Below are 25,090 nucleotides of genomic sequence, written 5' to 3'. Positions count from 1 at the left end.
ACAAATAAAATTTGTTCAGAAGAAATCCATCAGTCCTGCAGCTCACAAACATCTTACAAAATTATAAAACTCTGTTATTGGACCAATATTCCTTATAAATCTGTCTTTGTTTTTTTTGTTTTTTTTTATCCAAGTAGCTGTTTATCTATCATAAGAGCAGCCCACCACTGCTCAGGCAACTACACATGTTTAAATGACAAAATACTTACTATCTCCATGGCAGCGGAGAGGTCCAACAGTGAGTTTGGCCTCAGAGCCTGGCCTGTGTGTGTCACCAACGGCAACCTGGCTAACAGGCAGGTGCTCTTTATATGTCAATAGACCAGAATCTTCCCTCCTAGCAAAAAGAAAAGGAGGAAGAGAAAGATTTCCCACATTACAAACAAATTTCTCCTTTTAGCCTACTTTTTAAACATACAACCTCTTCACAATTTAGCCGTTTTTGTTCTGCTACTGTACATTGTTCAGCTGTGCAGAAAAAAAAAGAATAATTCAAAAATAACATCATAATTCCCGTCAACACCACTTATGACTGAGTCAGTACTAAATTTCATCAACACCTTTCAGCCTCTCACTTTTCAGATGTGGTTTTTGAAAAGGGCGACACAATAAACTGTACATAACATATGTTAGCTATGGATATGCATACATTAGTCCTTCATCAATCGTAGCACCTGTTTGGCCATATTGCAGAATGAACACCACTATAAAATACTTTTAAGCATACAGTGATTAAAAAAATGAGTACTAAGCTTATTAGCACCCCTCTGTAAGGATGCATAAACATGTTTAGAAATACGGTCATCTTTTAATGTAGCAACAGTCTCTCATAGGCCAATAATAAAAACAACAAAATCCTTCAAACAAAAATAATTCTTTGTACAAATTACTGCAAGCGCAACTTCTACCCCTACGACAAAGAAATTCAAAATGGAATTAAAACACGATTTTGTCACCTTTGCATGTTTTCTGAATAAGGTGGCTTTAGGGGGTTTGAAGTCAACAAGCTGATGTTACACCACTGACTCACCAAGTGAGATAGTCAGCGCTCTGTATTAACTGACTTGTGCTGCACCTCAAGTGTCTAATATATCAATTACAGATTACATGTGCTGCCAGCTGGCTGAGGATTTTAAGGGAAAAAAACACACGCACACACACACACACACACACACACACAGACCACCTCTGTGTGGTGCACATTTGGCTCACATAATTTCTCGCCAAAACCACACAGGGTGTGCTGAATTGTGCCGCGACATAACAGATCGCTGGACTTTGGCCAAGTAAAGTGTCTTCGGTTGCAGTTACTTGTGAAAAAAGAAAAAGGCTTCACACAAGGCACAGACATTTGCAACAGTTTTTTTTTTTCTTCTGTCATGTACTTTATATGTATTACTCCATAGCAATCTGAGCTCACTCTGTGCATACTTTGTTGCATATTTTGATGAGTTAATGGTCGGAGGCAGGTCAGTTGTTGCGTGTTAATAGTACAAGACTGTTCTGTAGAACAGATTGCTACCTTTGACAGTCTCTTCAAAAATATATACAACTGATTTTTTTTTTTTTTTGTCTAATGCACATTCTATAAATAATTTATTCCTACCATCACAGATGTTGACTTTAAAGGCAACTGTGTACTTTGGTTACACAACGTTAAGGTCAAGCTTTTCAGTGGCAAACATTTCAGGTGGGTTTACCATGAAGCAAAGGATGACTATGTGGAAAGTAATTCATGCTCTCCTCCACACTTGTGCTAAGGATTCATTTCTTTTACTAAAGGTCTCTGAATTCTCTCAGGGTGCATGGCATCAGTACCTTTTTGAAAAAAAAAATAGGTGATTTTAACTAAAAATCCGGTGGATTCTATCAGTAAACCAAAACTGAATTATCACTCTTTAAATATGAAAATAATCCAGACCATAAAATGTTGTGGCCAATTCAGTTTTGGACAATTGACATGACTTTGCTGCATGTCTGCCCCTGACATTGTGCCGTAACGTAAAAAAAATCCCCCACTCCAATAATATTCCATTTTATAAGAAAACCTTGCTCCTTAACATGCTTGACCTGTAATTTTATAAAAGAAACATATTTCATAACATATTATCTTTTCATTGAATAAATATATTACATTTAAAGGGTCGGGTATTCAGAAATAATTTAACAACAATAAAATTGCTATTTCAAGCCACTTCTTTACTAGGGGTTCCAATAAGCTACAGTGACTATTGTTTTCACCAGTCACTTTATGCCGTGCACAGAATGTTTATATTTGCTGTATTAGAAGAAGAGAATTGTGAACATGTATATTTACAGTGCATATTAACCTTTAATCAGTAAAAATATTTTAGACTCGTAGCCTGTGAATATCAGAGGTAGATAGCCGACTGCAGCACAAAACCGATCTTGTGGATATAAAAAACCCCCACCAAGTTTAGTGCTATGAGATGCTCTACAAACATTTCACTTGATGTGCTGATTTTACGAAACCCCATTACGACTGCTCAGATGACAGTTGTGCAGTAATTCTTACCCCTGCTGCAAAAAGTGGATTAAAATAGATTAAAGCAGGACTTTATGCAGATTCAAATTAGTGAGCAGTAGATTTGGTGTCATTTTGTTGAAGAGTGAAAAGTTGAGAGCTGTTTGCTGAGTACAGTAAAGGTTGTGCCCCGCATATTTTTTAAAATCCCATTGTTAGACATAGCTAGATCGCTGCAGCATGACCACAGATGCAGAACACGTCAAGCTAAATAATTATATAATTTTTCCATCTCTCACTCTCTCAACACAGCTGCCCTTGAAGTGGTCTCCAGGGTGCTGACTGCAGCTCAGTAATAATCAGATTGATTTCATCAATTAAGGATAGTAAGTTCATTCCTTCTTATCTTGTTTTGGTTATATGCTTAGGATTATTTTCCTGTAAATCATGTCATGGTGTTGTGTTTTTTTTTTTTTTTTTTTGCATGTCAGTGAATCTCTGGACCCAGAATGCCTCTGTACTCTTTTGCAGTGACCATCTGATTCAAATTGTCAGTAAATGTCACTGTGCTCGTTTCAGTGACGGCATGAGTGTTTAGACAGGTCCCATATTTCACAGATGAGATGGTGCTTTAGGCAATGCTTGCCCTGTCTCTCACAATCATTTTGATAAGAGTTGATTTTTACGCCATCAGTCCAGGAAAATAAAGTTTCTTTCAGCATGTTTGAGTAAGTGCAATTCTGCCTTCCTGCTGTGTGTATCTTGCAGTGAGTCCTCTGAGATTTGGAGTCTGCTCTTCATCTTTGTAGAGGAAACATGCATGCCTAAAGAAACAGAAACTGTTTGAGTTGTCGTGTTTGTCCTTGACAATAAAAACCTGTTATTCTGAGCAGCAGACAGTTTCTTGCTCTATCAGCTCATTTACTATCATCTGGATTTCCCCTGTGTGCCTGCTGTTTTAGAAAACATCAAACAGTGAATTTTCTAGACTTCCCACTTTATAATTCCCCCTCCCAATATCTACCTGCTACAGTTTTGTGTTTTATCCCTTTATGCTGTCTTCATTCCAGTGGATGTTTCTATCTAGACCTGAATGGGCAATAATAATAATAATTCTTGCCAGACGTACACAGTACCGGGCTATAAGCAGAAATGAGGACCAATGACAGTGGAAATAGGTCTTAAATATAAACTCTTCAATAAGTTACAGTTAAATTTAATATTAACTTGGGCTATTCAGCTTTCTCAATCAACTAATCAACTACTAAACCAATTGACTTACACAGTGGTTCTACACATGGTTACAAAACTAAAATAGATGGAATGAAATGGTAATGAACAGGTATGCCATCCATCAACGTACATTCCCAGTACCTGTCTTTTCTGTTCACCCACTCCTTCTATTACAGTTCCTCTGTTTGGATTTCATTTGTTGCCATGGATTTTTACTTTATGCATTTATTTAATTTTTATCTTCATCACTTATTCTGTGAGCTTGGCTCCCCTGTGCAGTTCGAGCCACTCAAGTATAATGCAAAATGCCATTTAACAGTAGTACACTTTGAAAAATTACGGGCAATGTTATGTTTTTATAATGATATCAAAAATCAGCTGCTCCACTGAAATAAACTTGTGATATTTTTCTTCATGCTCTTTCAAGGTTCCTCACACTGCAGTCTTTGTATGTTTAATCTGGAGACATCATCTGTGTTACTTATAGGTTAAATTTAAGCCCTTTCATATGAAATTTGCTTTAACTTCAGGCTCCTTTGTGGAAAAAAAATAAAGTTTTATAGACAGTGAAAGAAATGTCCTAGTTTAAAAGGTTAGAGGAGGAATAGAGAGTAAATTGAATCTTAATTATGACATTTAATGATCACTCCCAATTTTGTAAGATGCACCATTTAATTGTTTTTACAACCAATTACAATGAGGTCATTTCTTTCAGTATAAAAATACTGTGCGTAAGCTAAAAATATTGGTTCTGGATCCACATAGATATATGGTTTTATAGTTAGAATGGTTGCTTAGTGCAAGAGTTTCCCGTTATACAATTCAAGTAATGGAATCTGAATCCAATGTTCTTTTTGTGAATTTAAATTTTATTTCAAAAATGCTCCACTTCTTTCCTGAAGTCAGAAAAATTCACATTAAATTACCTTGCAATTCTAAATTACAGTAAGGTACGACTTTGCACAACTTTGCCATGTTTGTCATATGCATTGACTGTTATTGACTGGCAATCTATCTACTCTGCTTCCCACACATTTACTGCTGGAGGTGACACAGGTAACCTATGACCTATGACCTGGAGCTCGTAGATTCAAAAGAAAGATGACAAGAATCAAATATTACTATAAAAAAGTGGTATTTTACTCATTCTCCCCTATATTAGATGAGTCAGACTATGCAGCTCTATCAGATTTAGATCTACAGATGTATAGTAATATTAGGGGTTATTTAATTTTAAACAGAATAAATGACCCCTTAATCTGACAGGAAACATTTGGAGAAAAGCTTTTTTTTTTTTTTACATTTTACAAAATGAAAAAAATGTAAGTAATTTTCCAGACAGTCTATCACCTTCACCTGACGCTCTGACAATTTATCAATTTGAACGCTAAGCAGTGTTATAGAAGTAAAATATTTTACAAGTTTAGTCTGCTCATCTAAATAGAAAATCTGTGGGTGGGTTAAACTCAATGATAAATGCTCTTCTGTCCCTGAAGAACAATTATACAAGTTACATAACCGTTCTTGGGACGTTGCCTTGTTACAAGAGAAGTACATTTTCCAAGTGGTAAATCTGGGTAGACTCCACCAGTTACATGACTGCTGGAGATACTTCAGTACAGGTATACGAGTGCTGAAATTCAACATTGTTTGAAAAAAGAACAAGAAGAAACCGTGCTTTCATAGAGAGAATATTTGATTTACGAATTAACAAGACAAAAATGGAATTATTTTCACTGTTTACCTCTGGCATACCTTATTGTACTCTAGAGAGTATAAAGCATAGGAGATGAGAGTAATACATACATGAAATCTTGTGCTAGCTACACATTCCTTTCCATTTCTCTTCTAAATAATTTATGAGCTTAGAAGAACATTTATTAAAAAAAACATAACCAGGGACCAGGCTGCACAGTGGCGCAGTTGGTAGAGCTGTCGCCTTGCAGCAAGAAGGTTCTGGGTTCGATTCCCGGCCCCGGTCTTTCTGCATGGAGTTTGCATGTTCTCCCTGTGCATGCGTGGGTTTTCTCCAGGTTCTCCGGTTTCCTCCCACAGTCCAAAAACATGACTGTCAGGTTAATTGGCCTTTCCAAATTGCCCCTTGGTGTGTGTGCATGGTTGTTTGTCCTGTGTGTCTCTGTGTTGCCCTGCGACAGACTGGCGACCTGTCCAGGGTGTACCCCGCCTCTCGCCCGGAACGTGAGCTGGAGATAGGCACCAGCACCCCTCCCGACCCCACTGAGGGACAAGGGTGAAGGAAAATGGATGGATGGATAACCAGGGACCATTTTTTGAAGATATGGAATTAGTTTTTTTTTATAAGTGCAACAGATTGTTAAAAGAAGATATTAACTAAAGGCCAACCAAACAAGGACACTGACTTGGTGGCTGTGAACAGATGCACTTTTTCTAAACCATAGAAAGACTAAATCCAGACTCTTTCTCCTAATTATAGATCTATAACTACAGCAATCAAGCCCCACACTTATCCACCAGTAGAAAAAAAAAAATCCTGCGTCTTCAGTGTAGAGAAGAATTTATTTGCAAATTGCTCAGTACAATAGAGCAGAAAAAAAATGTTACAGTATAATTAAATAAGCCAGGTATATTTTCTGACAATGTATATTCTCCGACTGTGTAGGGTCATTTACTTTATACCTTCTGTTGAACTGTATTGGCTTTCATTTTAATAATTTTTTCCCCAAAATATGCCATTATGTTAAAGTCAAATTATAATTATTAATGTCGAAATCATTCCTGGTAAAAAGAAACTTGCTGCTCTAAAAGACAAACTTAATGCACATGCAGATTAACAGGTTTTTTATTTTTTAAAATGAGATTTTTTCATATAAAAGAGAATTAACAAAATAAAATAATAATTAATTAAACACTGGATCCTGAGCATAATGAATTATTCTGCCAAAACAACTGCAATCATATTTTCCCCCTTTGGCATTCAGTCTTTCCTGTTTGCAAAAAGCTTTTCCCAGAGACAAGGGGAGTTTACTGGCAACATCGTTAGAACATATTCTGGAAGACATACAAAAAAAAAAAAATTAGCAAAATAAAATAATGCTATTGTAGAAACAGTAGTGGGGATGCACAATGTAGTGAAGGCTATGGTTTCCACGAGCGCTCAGTTTGTCAAGAACAAACTGAGTTTGTCAAAAAGAAAAAAACCTTCAGTTTTTAAGATATTCATCTTTTAAACATTTTTAGAAATCGTTTCTCAGACTTGAAAAACACTACTTGAATATTCATAAACCGTGTAAACATAGAGGAAAATGTTTTGTTTGTGTGAACAGGGTCCATTCAGCATTTCTTCTTATTTTATTTATTAGCTTAAGCACAATGATGTTAAAAATAAATTAAATAAAGCCACAATAAATTTAAGGCTTCATATAGACAACTAATTATGCCCGGTAGCCATTTTATTGTGTACACCTATACAGTTCCTTGTGAAAACAACTAATGCTTAATCACACGGCAACAATTAGGAAAAGGAAGAACTACTAAAACAATGGGCCGGCCTGTGTGATCAGAAACTGATGATCCTCTGGGATTTTGACACACAAACATTATTTGTAAACACAGAAAGTGATTAAAAATGGTAAAAATATCTTGCGAGCAAAGACGTTTTGTCCGCATCAGAGGTTAGTGGTAAATGGACAGACTGGTTTGAGATGATAGAGAAGTAACAGCAGCAAAACCAAAACTGATTTATGCAGAATGCCGCCTCGAAATGCAAAATATGTCAAACTTTGAAGCAGATGTACTATAACAGCAGAAAACCTCACAGGGTGCCCGAGTAGTCCGCCAAGAACAGAAAACTGTGGCTGCAGTTTACAGAGGCTCAGGAAAATTAGATGAAAACAGATTGGAAATATTGATTGGAAACACTGTGTTGTCCAATGAGCTTGAATTTTAGCTTTTAAATCAAAAATTGTACAATGGTGTGGGGGATGCTTCGTGGCACACGTTAGGTACCTAAGTATGCATTGTTTAAATAGGACAACCTACTTGAGTGTTGTTGATGATCATGTCACTGCAAAGCCCTCTTATGACTATTTATATATAACTATACAATAGCCAGTATGTCTGAATTAGCACATCTTTGTTTCAGCACTAAAGCTAACAGAAAGTTAAGATATTCACTGCATTGTTAAAAGTATCTTGTAAGAAGCAACTTAATCTGGATGGATACTTTGCACCTCTTGCTTGTTCTCAGTTATTTGACCTGTTACCCTCTAGTAGTTGCATCAATTATTTTTGAACATAAACAATAAACCAAAGCAAAACAAGCCCCGCAGACTAAAAAGTTTTTTTTCTCCCAAAGCCATAGCAAGGTCGAACTCCAAATGGCATAGATTCAACAAATCCCAACACTTGCCTTCTTCGCTAAACTGTTACACCCAAACACTATTGCACTGTTTATAGAAGGAATCCAAAGCACAGGAACAATTATGATAAGCATCATACTTTACTGGGTGAAATACACAATATCTAAATGGTGCAATTTATGTCTGCTATCTCCCTTACCACTTATATTTATTCTGTATATTCTGTATAGCAATTGGCCATGCTGCACTTTTTCTGCTATGGTTTCATTTGTGGAGATGCAGTAGAGCTTAATAAAGAAAATCAAAAGAGCCCACAAATACACACCAAGGTTTCAAACTGTGTGTGTGTGTGTGATACATTTATAATAGATTCAGATCAACTACCAGCTCAGATAAACAGATGTACAAATGCTGCTGCTCAGCGGCACAAAGAGAAATGATAAGGAGAATGGAGTCTGTTCTGCTTCACTGTTGCATAGGTTTCGTTTGGATGGATCCGTTTATCTGATCCGTCAAATTATTCAGTAACTTGCCCCAGTTTTTTTTTAAGAACTACTTTTGCATTAAGAATCAATTATATGCACTCTTTTGTTTAATGGGTTTGTTGATTAGCTGTTTTGCTCAAGTCTTTCTTTGGATTTCTTGGTTGTAAAGTTAATCTAACATATTCCGTTCGTCAATGATCAGCTGTTGTGAAAAAATGTCGATAGATGTAATCATGTTTTTATACATTCTTTGAGCTTTGGCGAATCTACCTTGTTTCAGGGATGAGAGGAAACTGTACACCCTATGCTAGATAGCGTCAGTCAGTCTTAACTTCATTATCTTTAAGTCATTGTTTAGTTACATTTGAGAAGGAGTTAAATATAGCTCAACATAATTTCTACTTTCAAACATACACAAGTTATACATGCCACAAAAAGACAGATGTGAGTTGGACCTGAATGTCTTGCAAAGTGCCTGATTTGTCGTTTGTTGTGAAAGTAAAAGATGAATCTTGTTTTCACTTTGTTGTATCCAATATAGCTGGTTCGATTTTCACTTGAATGAAAAACTTTGGTATTCAGACCTTAGTGTAATATTTTTGCACCTTTGGAGTTAAGCATTATTTTCAAACAAGCAAAGCTGCTTCAGGTTGCAGCTGACAACATCTTTTTGCATCCAGGTGTCACTGCGGCATGTGCTGCCCTGGGCAAAGAACCACATTTCCCATATTAGTGAAGGAAAACATAAAAGTACAACGTTTATGACAAGCTTACCTAAAAGGGTGTCCATTTTGGCTAACTACCAGCTTTATGACAGTCATCAGTTCATTCTTACCCAGAAGAACATGTATGGACATTTTAACCTCTGTTACTTAAAAAAAAAAAAGTTTCATTTTGTTGTTTTCTTCTTAAAGTAGTTTTGTTGGTAGAAGTGTTGCTGACTTAAATATTTGCCTTTCGTTAAGATCTCTTTTATTTAAATTCTCTTTTAGCATTATACGCCCAACCTGTCTGGGATTATAGGTGAAAATCGGCTTGTTGGGTACAACCCATTTCCTTTGAACTTTTGTGAGTTAAATACATTTGCAAAAAACAATAAAAATAGCCAAAAAAAATCCAATGACAGATCAAAGCTGCTGATAATAGCATATTTCCTTTTTTCAATGTGTGAACATTAATAATTGAGGCAAGCTTATATGCCTGTTTATGCTGATCCAAATACTCAGCTCTTGCACAGGTACAAAGTTGCAATTACTTACCATTGTTTGGCATCTGCGTCACAGTTGCAGTCGTACTTGGGGTCGGTGCAGTTTTTGTCCATGCCACAGGCGCACTTTTCTATCCCAGGTCCTGATCCGCCCCAATAAAAATGCTTCTCGCTGCCTCGGCCAACCCACCATGTGTAAGGGGGTCCGTCTATGAGTGAAACACAAAATGCAAAGGGAAACCTGTCAGTCTTTATCCATCCTCTGTGTGTCCGCCGTGCTGCTTATTTGACTCCTTGCAGAAAGGCAAAACGACGGACGAAAATGCAAACAAGTGTGGAGGAGGTAAAATTGTTTGTTGAACCCTTTAAATTCAATATGTTGAAACGTCGATAACTCCCAAACATTTTATCGAGGTTTCTTTAAATAAGACAATATTGACCACCGATAGCTGCCTGCTGAATGAAATTCATTTGCTCACCATGTTTAGACACGCAAGTACCTCTGAGACTGACAGACACAACTAGTCACAGATCATTCAAGGGGGTTTACAACACAAACACAGGCTCAGCGTTGCATTTTCATTCATTTCTACACGAGGCATGTACGTATAACAATGCCAGAGTATTTATAAGCTCTTTTGAGTGCATCTCTTTATGCTGCTTGTGTGGATGCGTCCATTGTCAGATAAAAGGTGAAGAACTGCTGACTGTCGAGAAGAAATGTGATATTGTTTTATTTGCCTTGAACAATATTTTCTGGCATGTGACGGTAACTATGCTGAGAGAAAAGTGTGAATGCATAGGTGGCAGGCAATATATCATAGCAAAGTAAAATACTAAAAAAAAATCAATATGAGGTTTAAAAGAATATTAGGTTTGTAACTTTATTCCTAGGAAATAAACTGGATGGTCAATGACAGTTTGTAAAATGCCATCAAAGCCAATGGAATCTCCTGAGCCATCCTTTTCACAGAAAGGGATTGAAGCAGACTCTTGATGAAGCAAAACTGCATTGAGAGGCTTGATATATTGCATTATCACAGTGTGCGGGGCTAAACTCCAGGAGGAAGCTAAGAATGTGTCTATGTGTCTCTTTACTGTGTGTATGTGTGTGTGTGCGTGCTCGGCCTTGGTGACCCACGGTTTTATTGCTCTTGTGAAGAGAATTAGCTTCATCTCTCTTCAGGCCACTGTTCAGACAAGCCATCATCAGTAGGATTAACAGCGCTGCCTCAAGAGACTTCCTCGTGCTCTCATTTTATGTGTTCATGCGACTCTCTTCTTGCTGTTGCCCTTCCATACAAGTGAGAGTAAGTTTATCTAGCACCGTTTCAGCCTCGCACTTGGAGCAGCGATCCCACAGCACAGCCAACCTGGCCAGAATATCCACGAGAGCCACTCATCTTGTTAAGTCATTGACCCTGAAAGGGATCCGTAGCCTCTTTGAACATGTTCAAAATGAAAGACAAGTGAATGTAAGTACACTCCTCTCACTTAAGTAGATCTTTCGAGCAGAAGTACAAGTACCAAAGGGATACAAAACATCATCAGTGTGTCACTCTCGAATTTACATCTCTCCCTAAATAAAAAAAAAAATAAAATAAAATAAGACATACCAAAAACTTCTTGCACGTTGTACACAATGGCTATTTAGATGCAGAGTTTTTCACTAGCATGCCAGGTAACTTTTTTTTCCCCTCAATGCAAGTCCAGATTTATGTGATATGTCATATGTGAAAGACTTTGTATTTGTGTATATTTGTTTTCTGTACTCTAAGGCTCGCATCTTTAATTTTAGTTTCTTTTTGTAGACCTTTGCCTCTTACTGACACTTTAGTTTTTATGTTCTCTGTATTCCATGTACTTCTCTTTTTGCTTTGCTTTCCTCTTTTAGAGTTTAATTGTAACCGTTGGATTTGGGACTTTGGGTGATTCCTGATTAGTTTCATGATTGCTCAGTTTGTGGTTTCTGCTTCTTCTCAATCATTCATTCCATTAGATTCTCCCAGGTCTCGCAACCTTCTTGTCATCCACTCAGTCGGTCTCCCTTTATGTCAGTCCACCTGTTTCTTTTTCCAGTGATCACATCTCTCTCTCCGTGTGTGTTCATTTTGTCTCTGCTGTTTCACCCCTGCTGGGATTTTGTTTTTGCTCTGGTCTTTGAAAGGTAGACTTTGTTTTCCATTATTAAGACCTTTTGTTTTATGCATCAATCCTCCCTCCAGTATCCCTGCTTTCCCATATTTGTGTCCTTCATTCACCCACATGATATAAACCTTCACGTATTAGGCAACACAAAAAACGTTTTACATTTCTAAACTATATTGCACAAAGCAGACAGTGCCATTAAAGCAAAAAGTAAAGCAAAAAAAAAAAAAAAAAAAACAAAACCTCACTGCTGTTTAAACATGAGACAACTTTTAGATTTTGTTAAAGAAATGACCTCAGCCTTGGCAAGTTCTGATGATTTGCATCATATTTTCCATAACTCTTTGAAGTTTCCTCACCAACATCACAAGCCTCTTTACAGCAAGAGCCATGAAAAACAACCGAAGCACCAGCATGGCCGTGGAAAGAAACATAAAAACTGTTCTGCTGAGGATAAATAGAGAGTAGGAGAGAGCATGGGAAGAACATACTGTAACGTAAATAAACGTAAATAAATTCTAGTCGCCTTCACAGTCCGAAGAAAGTTGACTAAGAATATGTGAAACAGACACATGTATACCACACATGATAAGTAGTTGAATACTGTTCTGTATATTGTTTATTTGTTTTATTAGACAAATAAACTTTCTCCTGGTGTCTTTTTCTTGAGCACCAGTTGCTTGGTTTGTCTTTCGGCATGCTCCACTTTTGTTTTAACTGATAACATGCTCATCACTGAGCACAACTGTTTCTTGATTTGCTTACAGCATGTATCGTTTTCAAAACTTCAAACTTTGCATTATTATTGATCACATTTCTCATTTTCTTTTACTTTGTTTACAAAGCTTCATTGACAGGGAACTGGCTTTTTAGGCTACAGCTAACTTGGATGGTGTTATGATCCACAGGAAGCATTTTGCACATCTGCAGCAGGTGACTGTAAAGTAATTTTAAAAATGATTCAGGCTAATGGGCACAATCTGTAAAAACCAAGACGAAAAATGCATGTGAGGAAGGTGCAAGAAAAAGTGGGGCGAAATCACACATCCTCTTTATGAAGGAAAATTATGCTTTAGATCTGGTCTAATAGAGCAAGTTCAAGCTAGATACTAGCCCTCTGCTTCACTCTCTGAAATTCTCTCTTGCTCCTGTCTGGTCTTCTAACGTGTAAAATTGAAGGCCAGGACTGCATTGTCCCAAAAGGTCAATGTAATCTACTGCTTTGTCTCACACATATACTGGAAACGGTCCAAAGAAAAGGTCCAAACAAAGCTGCGCCGAATGAAGAGTGCTTGGACACCGAGGTGGCGGGATGTAGATGATTCTCAGCTGCAGAGGAAGAGGTTTATTAATGTGGTTCAGGGACAAGTGCCAGGTAGTACTGATTGGCACAACTGTGGAGCATTACTAATCAGTCTCCCTCTCTCATTATAGGAGTGCTGTAGCCAAAAACGAAGAAACACCAGTCTCACAAAGAGTTGCCACCATATGGCGGCCACAATCTATGAACTGCTCTCAGCTCCCTAAATAAATAATAATAATAATACAATAATATATCTTGCTTATCAGGGGAGGAAAGCAACTTTATTGCTCTGTTATAATCCTGATTGGGAAAACTGGGAGATTTCCTGGTGGGCCGGTCTGACATTTAGGGAGAGGTTGTCTTTGAATTTAACCTGATGTAACAGGGTCACTGCTCATGGTCACTGTTTAAAAGAAGGAAAGTAGAAAGTATTTAATCTCCAAACACTTATTTGAGAAAATATATTTTCTGATATCATGGAAAAAGGATGTCTTGAGTAGAATATTGTTTGGCAAGTTTGATATGAAATCTACACTGTGAAGCAAAAACGCACTATATTACAAAGAGAGGACTATTGTAGATTTAACATGTACTATTTTAAAAGATATCAATAATGATAGATTGTAATCCAGCGTGGGCTGGTCTGAGGCATGAAGCTCCATCACATAACTTTCCAATTAAATGGATTTAGTTTTGTGGTTGTGAAGTTAATAACATTGAAAAAAAAAATTAAATCCATGTACATTTTCATGGTACTGCTCCTCTGAGTAAACCCTCTGATGCTGCAGTGATTAAGTAAAACATTTAAGCTCACAAATTAGCTGATTTTTTTCTTATCTCATGGAAAGAACATAAAAAATAAAACTCACTTGATAATTTGCCTGTTACTTTCAATGCCTTATCAAAGTTTTCTCTATTTTTGTAGGGAAAAACAGCAAAAATCGAGTATTCCAGTGCCAAAATGACACACTTGACCACTTTCACATCTTGGGTGTCTGTGATAGGGGGGAAGATGAGAGGAGGCAGGAGGAGGGGGACGGCGGGGCATCAGGTGGAATGGGAGCCACGTATTGTGCCAGCTTAAGTCTCCTGTGTGGTTTGGTTTGTTCTGCCAACACAAACAACTCATGAGTGGAGAAAGAGAGAGGAAAAAGAGTGGAAAGAGAGATGAGAGCACAGCAGCACTGATGGGTGAAGATGTTAGGGGGGAGAGATGAAATCAGCCTGGCACAGAGTTCAGATGAAGATCCGCAGAGAGAGGCCGCTGCCAAGATGGCTCCGAGTGGCTTTTTTTTTTGGTGTGTAGGTGCGTCCTTGTGTCTTTGAGAAGAAGAAAAAAAGTAGGCATCTCTTCAAGGGAGGAAACTTGCAAGGTAAAAAGTGTGATTAGTGTACACAAAGTGGTACAACACACTCACATTCGTGCAAGTCTACCTAGTGCAATTAAATATAATGTGTTTAACATCCATCCATCCATTCATCCATCCATTGTTAAAAATAACCAGCTTTATAAAAGCTTAGACAGCGTGTTTGTCTGTTCTTTATAACCTTAACTCTCTGCATCTATCCTAATCCCTTTCTGCTTCACCACCAAATCCCCCCACAAACATGGATAATGTTTATAGGAGAGGAGAAAGCAGCCATGACAGATTGATAAGGCCTGGGGTTGTGTTCCTCCTCTGTCCTCAGGGACAACCACACAGCAGCACTTGTTGTGATCTATTTGTTACTTAAGTAATATACAAAAATGCACACACACACCCACACACCTACCAACCCACCCACAGACACACTGAGTTATTTATCTCCTCTCTTATCCAGGAGGTTAATGTCCACATCTTCATCATGTCTGCTCTGCTTTGTTGAAACTCCCACAACTACAGACAGATTGAGCCGCAGAGAGAAGACACAGAGGGGAACAGATGCAGTAGGACAGAGATAGGGGGTTAAGAGATAGGAATAATGACAGTAAGAAAAACAGACCCAGTAATGCAGGAAAATGAGAGATTTTGCTGTGTGAATGAAAAGGGGCCTTATAGTTTCATTCTGACATAAACATCCATCTTCAGTGAGCAATCTGATGCAAAAGTGGTAGGCAGAAAACTCATATTTGAGGGTTTTTTTTTTCCCCTGATAAACTGAAATATCAGCTTGTCACAGTCAATTTCTATCTTTTTGCCTGACATTGCCTCCACTCTATGCCACTTTGATGATTGAGGGGATTCAAATTTCCTATATCAAGCACTTGAGAGTCACACACAGTTTGAGAACAAATTGAGTTTTGCTGAGTGGGCAGCACTGTTTGACCCTGTTTTTTTTGTTTTTCTTGGCCATCCACAAGTCGTGTCAGGGGACATTAGTTGGTCCCTGTCCATGATGAAGAATTCTAACAATTTCCTCCGAGGGCCCCACTTTGTGACAGTAGGCAGAAAAATAACACTGCTTTTGAAATTCAATGAACTGGACATCGTAAGAGTTAGACAGTTGTTCGCTTTGGAAAAAATGTGGCTGAAACAAAAGGTATAGTGTTTGTGTGTATTGAGTGGTATAGTAATTGTTATATTATTAATGGTCATTATGTAAAAATACCAACTTGACATAATTAGGTAATTTCATTTATACCAATTGAAGGTAACACAATCAGTTATGTAACTGTGTTATAAAAATGCTGGATATATTAAACATAATCTAAAAGAAATTTGGCTTCACAATTTAACGTCTTCAAATTGGGCTTTAAGAAGCTCCTGCTCTTTCCGACACTACGCCTTCAGCATGTGCATCAACTCATTAACAACCACTGCTGCACGGAGAAGTAGCTCGTTTGATGACCTCAGCAGAAACGCAGTTCCACCTGGTGTTTGCTAATTGCTACTGGCGCTAGTCTTAAGGAGCTCAGTGGTGGAGCTGCGTGGCTCTGTGAGGTGGAATCTCAGCATTCGACTTGCAGCTTTGAGGAGGCGCTCCGGGGAAAATGAAGTGCTTGGTGACAGCAAGCTTTTTCTGCACCCCTGAATGGCTGCCACTGGAGATTAAAGGATTTCTCAAACATGCATGAAAGTATCAAAGCAACACTCCAGGTATGTTTGTGATGAGGGAATGAAATTATAACATGACGTAACGCTCAAGAAAGAAAATTTTCCAGTAATTTCTGTGATTTATGTTTTTCATTTCTGATGGTGCAGTGTGTATATTGAGAGCTAGCAAGCAGTAGCTAGATTTAGTCTTCACACTTTCACTGTATTTTGCAGATGTACTCACACTGACCATACAAAGCCAGGTTTCCATGGCAAAATGACTACATTTAAAGTGTCCTATCGTAGAAAAGCAATATATGTTTTAGTAATATATGCATTGGCACTGCAGCATCACATATCTATCGCCTCTTAAAGCAACATGGCGTGAGTTTACTCAGTACAGGACATCACTATTAGAAAAGGAAAAAAGTGCCCATTTGTTTTATTACCTAATCTATCCTATGAACCAACACAGTGACTGTTCCACATTTTCTTGATCGTCAGTCATGTTCAAACATGTTCTGTCAAGATATTGTTCCCTGTTTTGGTATCCTTTCATCATCCTTCCTCAGCTGCCCCAGTTTATGTGTCACCACAGCTGTAATATTTAATCACTTAACTAAGACCTGTCATTCATTGTCTGATTCTTCTGTTATGATCTCAGAGTCAAGTTGGCTGTACTTTCCCTGTGTTGCCGTCACATTTTTTCATCAGTTTAAATATGAAATTTACCCTATTATAAACTTGCCTCCTGCCTGCACTTCAATAAATTAGGATAAAGTGTAAATGCTTTTGCAAGGGACTGTAGGGCAGATGGCTGCTGACGATGATCTTCAGCTATTGTTCTGCTTTGAGCATCGATCCTCAGGCTACATGGTGTGAATGTGAATCAATGATCTTCTGCACTTTGCGATCTAAAGAGAACAGTTAACCGTATTATTAAAAAAGGCAAAAGTATATCTCATAGATTCAGGCTTTTACTTTGATAGAAACCGACAATCAGGAGAAATAAAACGGGCTTAGCTTAGTCACACACGGATGCCCCTTTTTGGACACACACATTTTCTATCTTGGCATGGTTTCACATTAAGCCATGGATCAATTTGTCTATATTTGAGTGACACTGGTTTTTGTTCTTTGTTGCCCTCCTTTGTCTGGGTTTCTATTTGTTGTGAAGAGATCCTCGTCTCTCCACTCTCCACAGGCTGGTCCCTGTTAGCGTCCTATCCTCTCCAAATCTCTGGTTTTATAGAGAGGCTGCAGGGAGGCACATTAGCTATGCCCTAGGTTGTCTCCCGAGAGCTACAGATAATGCAGTGAGTGTTTGTGTGGGAGAGAAACTGAAAGCATTTGTACACCTCTCTCTTTCTCCCCCTTCATTTCTTTATCTTGAGGACTCCATGTGTCTCTGTTTATTCTCCTCTTTTCATCTTTTAATACAGCTTGGTGACTTTGCCTGGATCCCTTGTCACTTTCTTTGTCTCAATCCTTCTCTTCTCCTCAACCACCTATCCATCAAATTAGTTGGAGAACCACTGCTCATTCCTGGCCCTGCCATAACTTCCCCCCCATCCCAATGCCTCCAACATATGTAGGTCTCTCTCTCTTTCTCCCTCTATTTTGAGCTCCCCACTTTCTCCTTGCTCTCTTATATCGCTCAGTCTCAGGGGCCTGCTCTTTATCTCTCTACCTAATATGTCTATCTACCTTCCTTTCGCACGGCTGGATCTCTTGCTTTACCAGGCTCCTCTTTTCCTCCCTCTCTCATATCTGCCTTCCACACATTTTTCTTGCATTCTTCTATTGCTCGGTCTCAGTGGCCTTCCTCTCTCTCTTTGCACCATATCGGACCATCTATCTAATGTCTCCATGACTCTTTCCTGGCATCTAATCTCTTTATGTTCTCATTAGTCCAGACTATAATCTGCCCTTTCATGTATGTTAAATGTAAACTTCCTTGCTCTGATCCCTATCTGAAGCTGTATTTGAAATGTACTGCGTTTCCCATGCATTTATTTTGGTTTGATCCTAAAGGGGATGCTATGCATACCAAAATGTGAAACGGTGGTGATCGCTGAGTTTTTGTAATTTACGATTAGTGGCTAAGTAAGTGTGGGTAAAATTGTTATTTGAAAATGAAAAGTGAACAAATAAGCAATAATATTTAGGTACAGCAGTATTATCAAAATTGAGAATAATGGAAAAAGTAACTTTCTTCAAGACGTTTTCCAATATTTTATTAGTATTTGGATAATTGACTTTTAAAGTGTATGAACTTTGGTGTCCTTCCACAAGCTTCTCATTATAGCTTGCTGAAATTTTGGCCCATTCCTCATGACAGAACAGATGTCAGTCATGTTTGAAGGCCACTTTGCCTTCAAACCTTTTCTACTTTGCTTACAAACTTCCTAAAAGTCTGAGATCAGAGTTTTTTTTATAAGGTTTTTATTGGCTCTAGTGGTCTTTATTTGATAGTTAATTGACAGGAAAGTTGGTAATGAGAGATGGGGGAAGACATGCGGCAAAGGTTGCCAGGCCGGGAATCAAACCTGCAACAGCCGCAATGAGGACTAAGGCCTCCATACATGGGTTGTGCTTAACCCCTGCGCCACCACAGCACACCCAAGTCTGAGATCAGAGTTAGTGTTTACATACGAGATCAACTTTGCTTCCTTTTAAACAATTAGGATAGGTTTATACACTATACAAGAATGCTTTTTTTCATAAAAGCATTCTCAGATTATTAAATTTCACCCGTTTAATTCAGCCTATTTTGAGCTCCTTTCAGAATGATCTTTCTTAGGGCACTGTCACTTTTATGCAGCTAAACTATTGATGATCGCACCCCCAAATCCAGTGTTTACACCTACACTTTATACATGTGAAAATACCTGCAAAAAAGATGTGCAGTTTAATAACTATATCTACATTTTTAAAGGACCAAAAGGACCCAAAAACATACGAGAAAGTGCATGAACACGTTGTTTATTGCAACTAAGAACAAAATATTTATCTTTTCCAGCAGCCATTGTAGAGTGCAAAAGTGGAAGTAAAGAAAATTATAAAAGTGTGGAAAAAGTGAATCTTGCATAGATACCAATACCAATACCAAAATACCAATATCAATCCAGTTGAACCTTAATTCACACTTAGATGCCAAACAAAGAAAAATATCAAGGCAAAAATAAAAAAACAAATTCTATAAAATAAAACATTTAAAACCAACAAACTTGGTTCAGTACATCGATGTAAAGTGAAACACCTGAAATTGCATTCCAATTTTAAAATGTAACCATTTTCATTAACTATTAAACGTAAAACTGGGCCGGGCATGGAGGTGGTGCAGTGGTAAAGTGATGTATTGATTACTACATAAGACTAGCTGTAGTCTTAGATGTTCATTATGATAATATTGTTGCAATATTGTTACACAGTACAGAAATAACTGTTATTTACTGTGCAGCTATTTTTACACCTGAATACTTTCCAACTTTCCCTGGTGACTTTCCGACGGTAACGCTTGCTATTATTTCTTCAATTAACAATGTTTACTCTGTTACCCTGCAAAGTAAACAAGCTACGGCTGATCGTCCACTTGCTGCATGTAACATTATGCTCTCTCCACCTTCTGCTCCAATTAGGCTAGCATAGCAACATGTTATGCATTGATTTTCGACAAACTCCTATCCACCCGTGTTTCTCCTGTTTTGCCTCCTCTTCCTTTCCTGAGCAGCCGAGAACTTTGGCCTCTTTGAAATGATGTCATGTTAACTTCTTCACTGTAAAAATACTGTGAAATGATGACCGAGGCCGGCTGGATGCCGTGTGCTTAGTGTCAGCTGTGTTCTTGGTGTCACAGCTGGGTTGGCTGCCACCGGGCGCTCGTTAAACTGATCTGCACACTCAGTGTGCTGCACGGCCAGCAGAAGACTGCGTGTTGCTGAAGGAGCGTATTTTGAATAATATGCTTCGTATAAGTTGTAGTGGGCTTTGATAATATCACAAAATAATAGCACATAAAGGAGTATTAGTTGTAGGCTGTTAGCGTGGGAACAAAAGAGACACGCTCAGTGCGCCCCTATAAAACCACAGCGGCCTTAGAATTTGCCATTACTGTCTCTACTCGAGGATGGCTGTGCTTGTCCATTTGGAAGTCCATTTGTTTTAAGATTTAACTTCCTTCCTGATATATTGAGATGTTGCTTCAATATGTCCTTATATTCATCAGTCTAAGCAGAGAGGCCCAAACGTCCCTCTGCCCAGCCATTTGAGCCAACTCCTCCAGATGGAGTCGGCCAGCCGAGAGACATCGTCCCTCCAGCGCGTATTTGGGTGTGGTTTAATTTTACTAAAGTTCAGGGTTCATATACACAATCCATCATTCTGCAAGAGGATAAATCTGGACCAATCAGATCACATCGCTCTACAGTCCAATCCTTATGCTCCTTTGCAAAGTGTAGCATTTTTCTCCCGCCAGCCTCACTGATTAGCGACTATTTAATGGCTATGAGTCTGTTTTAGTCTCACTCCGAGTGTCCTTCACGCAAGTGAAAATGTTTTTTGCTTTTTTTGTTGCTATTAAACATAACCCAAATATCTACTATTGTTTATCTTCGATTTGATGACACCGAATGTTTAAGTGATCACCTTTCACAGTCATTGCACTTTTTCACGCCCCCGCACTACGTTTCTTCATCAAAGATGATAGTTTCCCCACTATTCTCCTAGATTTTAATGATGCGTTTACAAGTTCTCAACTAAATTTTCGTAGTTTCTACATTCTCCTTCAATGTTTTCTCTGCTTGACAAATGGCCATGACTTGATCCTTCACAAACAGACAACAAACATTTTTCCCAAGACGACAGAGGTCTTTGAACGTGGTTGTTAAAGAAATAAGAAAGTACTAATTGCATCAACTGGGGTTAATAAACTTGTTGCCGGCTGGAAGACCGCTGCCCATGAGGTAGCTATCCAATAAGAAGCTCATACTTGTCTGCTCAATTTAATTCATGTGGCGACTTTTTTTCTTTTTTTTTCTTGCTGATCAGTGTATATTGACATATTGAGACAGACTTTCTGATGTAACGACATCCAAGTCAACTGATTTGAAAGAGGTTCAGAGGTTTTAATAAACCTGCTCCCAACAATTGCTAGAAGTGACTCATGGTTGCTAAATGCATCGAATAAGTGACTGAAACAGAAAGAGCTGGTACTAAGCAAGCACAGGCACAGTTTAAAAGTTTGAGTTAGAGAGTTTGGAGCAACATGAATTGGTACTAAATGTCATACATAGTTTTAAAGCACGTCAATTTGCTGCCGTCTGCTTTCTACGTGGGAATATACTGCAAATAGACTGGTGCAAGGTAATGAGTTATTTTAACAGCTTCCACCTAATGGGATCCACCTCCCTCACAGTTCAGAGGATGAGCCTCCTTTGTTTGCTTCTGCATACCTCCTTTAAAGATCTCTCCACAGGTCATCACTGAGAGTATCATCTGTTAAATGAAAAACACATCGGAAGGAGAAGGGGGGGAGGAGAAGGAGGGCTAAGTTCATATCGATAGTTGTGACTCTAATTGGCCTGTCGGGGTGATAAAGAGCAAAATAACTAGCTCACCCAAACTCTTCCTGCGCTGCAGAGAAAGAGCATGCACAAAAAAATCCCCCCACACACAATCTTGCAGCCAGCATAGCTGACTAAAGTGCAAGTTGAAGACTATAAACAACCATAATCATCATTACGGCAGGGAAATCTCAATCAGTATTTGTGTTTGTGTGTGTGTGTGTGTGCGTTTGTGACTATAAGTCACATTTAGTGCTGCGTCACCTCAGGTCAGGGCCGTTGGACAGATGCGCCATAAAGAAAATAGTCTCTGCCAAAATACACTCGTTTTTCATTCTGCTTTTTAACTTACGCCATCCATCTCCCCGCTTATCTGTCAAGCTCGTCATATAGATGGGGATACAGTGAACAACACTCATAATTACAGAGGAGGATGAGCGGGTCATAAACAACACTGCAGAGGCGAGGGCAGAGAGAGTGATAGGGAGAGGCAGAGGAAGAGAAAATCGGCGAGGGGTCGGTTTGGAGAGAGCTCAGAAAGTAGAAGGTGACGAGAGAGAAAGACAGGGCAGTCAGCTCTGAAAATGAACAAGAAGAAGGAAAGACTTGTTATGAGGACTTGTCAGATGAGAAGGAAGAAGTGAGGGATTGGTTGTGACAGAGAGGTTTTGCGGGATTATGGGTGAGAGTGCGAAAACAACAGAGGCCTCACAGACCCTCGGGGATATATTGTTATATTTGAAACTGCGGGTGAAGTGGGAAAACTGACAGCTAAGGTGTGGAAATTCAATAGGAAAAAAAAAATAGTTCAAGGCAAATTGTCACTACAATACTTAACTTCACCTCGTTAAACAGATACTGCCTAATAAAGCAAGCAAACAGGGCAAAGATAGCATCTGCTGTAATCTCACTTCAGCTCCGACAACGCTTAATGAGGAAAAATATCAAGTGTGAATCTGATAATTATTCAACTTTATCTGCAAGTGACATTTTCATCTTTGCTCCTTCAAGCAAAGAGCTACATCCTTCTGACGACGCACAGAGAAATAAAAGACTTAAGAAAACAAACTGAAGAGCCTGTGAATGCTGCAGCTTGTGACAGTTTCCCAAAACTGGTGCCGTCAGGAAAAGCTTCCAGTGAAGAGGTAATGTGGCCTAAGAAAAAAAACAATTAAAAAAATATATATATCCCTCCAGTCCCATGACAATATGAACATTTAGCTGACGTGTTTGCCTTGTAAACAAACACTAAAGAGGATTAGGGTTTTTCAAAGCAGAGAAATGAAATGGAATTTGTTCTCATTCAGTAAAATAAAACATGACATGATAAGCTGGTGCCTGTTCCTCAGATGTATTTCTCTTTTTATTTTCAGCTAACCTGGCAGAGTTTTGCCAAATTTGGATAGCTGAATAAAATCCCAATAAAGGTCGCATGTGGTTAGAAAAAAAAATAGATTACACTAATCCTTCCACATCACCACTGAGTACTGAGGTACTGTATACAAGTATTAAACTTATCCTCACTTTATACTCTAGACACAATATTACACTCAAATCAAAGCAGGGCATAAATTGTGGAGTAAAAGGATATACTGTTTTTTTTTGTTTTGTTTTTTTCCAAAATTTTGTCTAATGTGTTATTTAGTTTCAGCATAAATCCAGCTGTTCTGTGGATGGCTCAGAGAAAATGAGGAGACATGAAGATCAAGTAACAGCAGGCAGAGGTAAAGATCTAAAGCTGGCTAAGTGAAAAAAACCCCAAAACAAACAAAAACAAAACAATAAAACTCAAAATATGAGTTTTATGCACTAAAAGTGCACTGTTTAGTGCATCGTTCTAGATTTAAAAGATTTGGCACAGCTGCAAATCTTCATGAGACGTCTGTTCATCTAGACTCGGATGCCCTGCAAGGAGACCACTAACCGGAGAAGCAGAGAAGCAGCCATTTGCATAAGGCGTTCCAGGGATTCACAGCTGAGCTCTATTAAAATCAACTGTTAATTGTGAACTCCACATATGTGGCCTTGATGGAAGATTGCCAAGAACAAAGGCACTGTTGAAGTCCTGTTCAAAATCTGCCATGAGCCATGTGATGGATGCGGCAATGAAAGAAAACCTTTGAGACTAGGCCACTCCAAAATCCTAATTTTGTTGTTTAAGTTGTGCAGCATTTAAGCTTAAGGTCACAAGCTGCTTCTTTAAGATTTCTTGCTACAGAACAGAGTTCACGGTTCCACCGGTCACAAGAAGTCATCACAGATCTGAAGCCCCAGATTAATTTCACAGCAGAGAGAGATAAGAATCTTCAAGGAGGGCAAGGATTTTTAGGATAACTTATTTTTGCTTTGCTTTAAGAAAAAATTACATTTGAAACACCCAACTTTGTGGCAAGACTTGACAACTATATTGTTCTCAGATCCTCTGTCTGTAGATGTGCAAAGCTGAGAGAGACGTACCCAAAAAGACGAGCAGTGATGATGCAGCAAAGGGCGTTTCTGACTCAGAAAGGCCGAACACAAACATACACCTTTTCTACTACGGAAGGCACTGCACCAAACAATCAACAGCAAATACACTTGTATCTTTCGATCAACAACTGGCATGCCCACACCCACTATATTGTTCAACATTTCCTTTATGCTGCTGCGACACAAGACAACAGAGAAATTCTCTCGTGTGTCTATCAATTGTCAAGGAAGCTCTTTCTGGAAAGCTCTTCTGGATTTTGGCTTTGTGTTACTCATAAAGGGGACATGCATCCTGCTGACAACTGGTTGCTGTGCTCATCATTGCAACAGTTCATTGTCAGGATCATGATGGATTTGAGGCTTTTATCCTTTAAGTCATATTTCTTTTTGTCATTTTTGACTCATTTTCCTTTCTTCTTTATGGTCAAGCTGTGCTGCAACCCAAACAACTGCTGCTTCATTTCCATTTCCGCCGTTTGTCTCATCTCAAGAGGCATAATCAAACATTGCTTCACTCAGATAACATGCAGAGTAAAAAAATATTTAAGGAAAAACATGAAAACTAGGAAAGTCACACACACACAAAAAATACATGTCAAAGATCATCAAATAGGGATGATTCCTGTCAGTGTTTGTGTCTCTTTCTCTCACACAGTGTCTGTGTGAATGCAGGGTATGGAGATTCAGCCTTGCTTCTGGTTTATCTTTGGTGATGTACGGGTGTCATTCCTCATAGAAAATCACTGACAGCACAACGTGAAAATATTCTGGCCTTGTAAATCTCAAGCACACGTTGCTGATCCGCTGGTTGGGGTTGATGCATATTATATTTGAAAGATTTC

At 38.5% G+C, this 25,090-nt stretch overlaps 1 protein-coding gene across 1 annotated transcript in view; it reads right to left on the bottom strand.

Annotated features, from left to right (window-relative positions):
• Positions 1–25,090, bottom strand: part of LOC106921924 (contactin-associated protein-like 2) — a 132,189-nt gene that overhangs the window by 26,291 nt on the left and 80,808 nt on the right. The gene's annotated exons all lie outside the window — the stretch shown is intronic.

The sequence above is a fragment of the Poecilia mexicana genome, unplaced genomic scaffold (genome assembly GCF_051168715.1).
Source record: "Poecilia mexicana isolate PSO_F unplaced genomic scaffold, ASM5116871v1 scaffold_20, whole genome shotgun sequence".
Lineage (NCBI taxonomy): Eukaryota > Metazoa > Chordata > Actinopteri > Cyprinodontiformes > Poeciliidae > Poecilia > Poecilia mexicana.
Note: the sequence above shows the minus strand (reverse complement) of the source record. Positions and strands in the feature narration are given on the sequence as shown.